Source organism: Leucopleurus acutus (assembly GCF_964270905.1).
Source record: "Leucopleurus acutus genome assembly, chromosome: 6".
Lineage (NCBI taxonomy): Eukaryota > Metazoa > Chordata > Mammalia > Artiodactyla > Delphinidae > Leucopleurus > Leucopleurus acutus.
Genome location: NC_139149.1, coordinates 64364539 through 64369429, shown reverse-complemented (window position 1 = coordinate 64369429; position 4891 = coordinate 64364539).

Here is a 4891-nt window from a genome sequence, read left to right as displayed (position 1 = left end):
CGCAGAGAGAGGACTGGGGTTGGCGGCGTGAACACAGCCTGCAGGGGGTTAGTGCACCACGGCTAGCCGGGAGGGAGTCCAGGGAAAAGTCTAGACTTGCCGAAGAGGCAAGAGACATTTTCTTCCCTCTTTGTTTCCTGGGGCGCGAAGAGAGGGGATTAAGAGCGCTGCTTAAAGGAGCTCCAAAGACGGGCGCAAGCCGCGGCTAACAGCGCGGACCCCAGACACGGGCATGAGACGCTAAGGCTGCTGCTGCCGCCACCAAGAAGCCTGTGTGCAAGCACAGGTCACTATACACACCCCCCTTCCGGGGAGCCTGTGCAGCCAGCCACTGCCAGGGTCCCGGGATCCAGGGACAACTTCCCCGGGAGAACGCACGATGCGCCTCAGGTTGGTACAACGTCATAACCGGCCTCTGTCGCCGCAGGCCCGCCCCCCACTCCATGCCCCTCCCACCCCACCCCACCCCCGGGCCTGAGTGAGCCGGAGCCCCCGAAGCAGCTGCTCCTTTAACCCCATCCTCTCTGAGCGAAGAACAGATGCCCTCCGGCGACCTACACGCAGAGGCGGGGCCAAGTCCAAAGCTGAACCCCGGGAGCTGGGAAAACAAAGAAGAGAAAGGGAAATCTCTCCCAGCAGCCTCAGAAGCAGCGGATTAAAGCTCCACAATCAACTTGATATACCCTGCATCTGTGGAATACATGAATAGACAACGAATCATCCCAAATTGAGGAGCTGGACTTTGAGAGCAAGATTTATTATTTTTTCCCCTTTTCCTCTTTTTGTGAGTGTGTATGTGTATGCTTCTGTGTGAGATTTTGTCTGTATAGCTTTGCTTTCACCATTTGTCCTAGGGTTCTGTCCGTCCGTTTTTTTTTTTTTTCTTTTCTTTTCAAAAAATTTTTTTTCTTAATAATTATTTTTTAAGGTGGGAGAGCCAACTTCAGGACACTGGTCCACAAGAGACCTCCCAGCTCCACATAATATCAAACGGCAAAAATCTCCCAGAGATCTCCATCTCAACACCAGCACCCAGCTTCACTCAACGACCAGCAAGCTACAGTGCTGGACACCCTATGCCAAACAACCAGCAAGACAGGAACACAACCCCACCCATTAGCAGAGAGGCTGCCTAAAATCATAATAAGTCCACAGACACCCCAAAACACACCACCAGACGTGGACCTGCCCACCAGAAAGACAAGATCCAGCCTCATCCACAAGAACACAGGCACCAGTTCCCTCCAACAGGAAGCCTACACAACCCACTGAACCAACTGTAGCCCCTGGGGACAGACACCAAAAACAATGGGAACTATGAACCTGCAAGCTGCAAAAGGAGACCCCCAAAACAGTAAGATAAGCAAAATGAGAAGACAGAAAAACACACAGCAGGTGAAGGAGCAAGATAAAAACCCACCAGACCTAACAAATGAGGAAATAGGCAGTCTACCTGAAAAAGAATTCAGAATAATGATAGTAAAGATGATCCAAAATCTTGGCAATAGAATAGAGAAAATGCAAGAAACATTTAACAAGGACCTAGAAGAACTAAAGATGAAACAAGCAACGATGAACAACACAATAAATGAAATTAAAAATACTCTGGAAGGGATCAATAGCAGAATAACTGAGGCAGAAGAACGGATAAGTGACCTGGAAGATAAAATAGTGGAAATAACTACTGCAGAGCAGAATAAAGAAAAAAGAATAAAAAGAACTGAGGACAATCTCAGAAAACTCTGGGACTACATTAAACATACCAACATTCGAATTATAGGGGTTCCAGAAGAAGAAGAGAAAAAGAAAGGGACTGAGAAAATATTGGAAGAGATTATAGTTGAAAACTTCTCTAATATGGGAAAGGAAATAGTTAATCAACGTCTAGGAAGCACAGAGAGTCCCATACAGGATAAATCCAAGGAGAAACAAGCCAAGACACATATTAATCAAACTGTCAAAAATTAAATACAAAGAAAACATATTAAAAGCAGCAAGGGAAAAACAACAAGTAACACACAAGGGAATCCCCATAAGGTTAACAGCTGATCTTTCAGCAGAAACTCTGCAAGCCAGAAGGGACTGACAGGACATATTTAAAGTGATGAAGGAGAAAAACCTACAACCAAGATTACTCTACCCAGCAAGGATCTCATTCAGATTTGATGGAGAAATTAAAACCTTTGCAGACAAGCAAAAGCTGAGAGAGTTCAGCACCACCAAACCAGCTTTACAACAAATACTAAAGGAACTTCTCTAGGCAAGAAACACAAGAGAAGTAAAAGACCTACAATAAAAAACCCAAAACAATTAAGAAAATGGGAATAGGAACATACATATCGATAATTACCTTAAATGTAAATGGATTAAATGCTCCCACCAAAAGACACAGACTGGCTGAATGGATACAAAATTAAGACCCATATATATGCTGTCTACAAGAGACCCACTTCAGACCTAGAGACACATACAGACTGAAAGTGAGGGGATGGAAAAAGACATTCCATGCAAATGGAAACCAAAAGAAAGCTGGAGTAGCAATTCTCATATCAGACAAAATAGACTTTAAAGACTATTAGAAGAGACAAAGAAGGACACTGCATAATGATCAAGGGATCGATTCAAGAAGAAGATATAACAATTGTAAATATTTATTCATCCAACATAGGAGCACCTCAATACATACGGCAAATACTAACAGCCATAAAAGAGCTAATCGACATTAACACAATCATAGTAGGGGACTTTAAGACCCCACTTTCACCAATGGACAGATCATCCAAAACGAAAATAAGTAAGGAAACACAAGCTTTAAATGATACATTAAACAAGATGGAGTTAATTGATATTTATAGGACATTCCATCCAAAAACAACAGAATACACATTTTCCTCAAGTGCTCATGGAACATTCTCCAGGATAGATCATATGTTGGGTCACAAATCAAGCCTTGGTAAATTTAAGAAAATTGAAATTGTATCAAGTATCTTTTCCAACCACAGTGCTATGAGACTAGATATCAATTACAGGGAAAGATCTGTAAAAAATATAAACGCATGGAGGCTAAACAATACACTACTTAATAATGAAGTGATCACTTGAAGAAATAATGAAGTGATCACTTTGAAGAAATCAAAGAGGAAACCAAAAAGTACCTAGAAACAAATGACAATGGAGACACAATGACCCAAAACCCATGGGATGCAGCAAAAGCAGTTCTAAGAGGGAAGTTTATAGCAATACAATCCTACTTTAAGAAGCGGGAAATATCTCAAATAAACAACCTAAACTTGCACCTAAAGCAATTAGAGAAAGAAGAACAAAAAACCCCCAAAGTTAACAGAAGGAAAGAAATCATAAAGATCAGATCAGAAATAAATGAAAAACAATTGAAGGAAACGATAGCAAAGATCAATAAAATTAAAAGCTGGTTCTTTGAGAAGAAAATCAAAATTGATAAACCATTAGCCAGACTCATCAAGAAAAAAAGGGAGAAGACTCAAATCAACAGAATTAGAAACAAAAAGGAGAAGTAACAACTGACACTGCACAAATACAAAGGATCATGAGAGATTACTACAAGCAACTCTATGCCAATAAAATGGACAACCTGGAAGAAATGGACAAATTCTTAGAAATGCACAACCTGCCAAGACTGAACCAGGAAGAAATAGAAAATATGAACAGACCAATCACAAACACTGAAATTGAAACTGTGATTAATAATCTTCCAACCGGGCTTCCCTGGTGGCGCAGTGGTTGAGAGTCCGCCTGCCGATGCAGGGGACACGGATTCGTGCCCCCACCTGGGAGGATCACACATGCCGCGGAGCGGCTATGCCTGTGAGGCATGGCCACTGAGCCTGCGCATCCGGAGCCTGTGCTCCGCAATGGGAGAGGCCACAGCAGTGAGAGGCCCACGTACCGCAAAGAAAAAAAAAAAATTTTCAACAGACAAAAGCCCAGAACCAGATGGCTTCACAGGCGAATTCTATCAAACATTTAGAGAAGAGCTAACACCTAACCTTCTGAAACTCTTCCAAACTATAGCAGAGGGAGGAACGCTCCCAAACTCATTCTATGAGGCCACTATCACCCTGATACCAAACCAGACAAGGATGTCACAAAGAAAGAAAACTACAGGCCAATATAACTGATGAACATAGATGCAAAAATCCTCAACAAAATACTAGCAAACAGAATTCAATAGCACATTAAAAGGATCATACACCATGAACCAGTGGGGTTTATTCCAGGAATGCAAGGATTCTTCAATATATGCAAATCAATCAATGGGATACACCATATTAACAAACTGAAGGAGAAAAACTATATGGTCATCTCAATAGATGCAGAGAAAACTTTCGACAAAATTCAACATCCATTTATGATAAAAACCCTCCAGAAAGTAGGCAGGAGGGAACTTTCCTCAACATAATAAAGGCCATATATGACAAATCCACAGCCAACATCGTCCTCAATGGTGAAAAACTGAAAGCATTTCCACTAAGATCAGGAACAAGACAAGGTTGCCCACTCTCACCACTCTTACTCAACATAATTTTCGAAGTTTTAGCCACAGCAATCAGAGCAGAAAAGGAAATAAAAGGAATCCAAGTCGGAAAAGAAGAAGTAAAGCTGTCACTGTTTGCAGATGACATGATACTATACATAGAGAATCCTAAAGATGCTACCAGAAAACTACTAGAGCTAATCAATGAATTTGGTAAAGTAGCAGGATACAAAATTAATGCACAGAAACCTCTGGCATTCCTATACACTAATGATGAAAAATCTGAAAGTGAAATCAAGAAAACACTCCCATTTACCACCACAACAAACAGAATAAAATATCTAGGAATAAACCTACGTAAGGAGACAAAAGACCTCT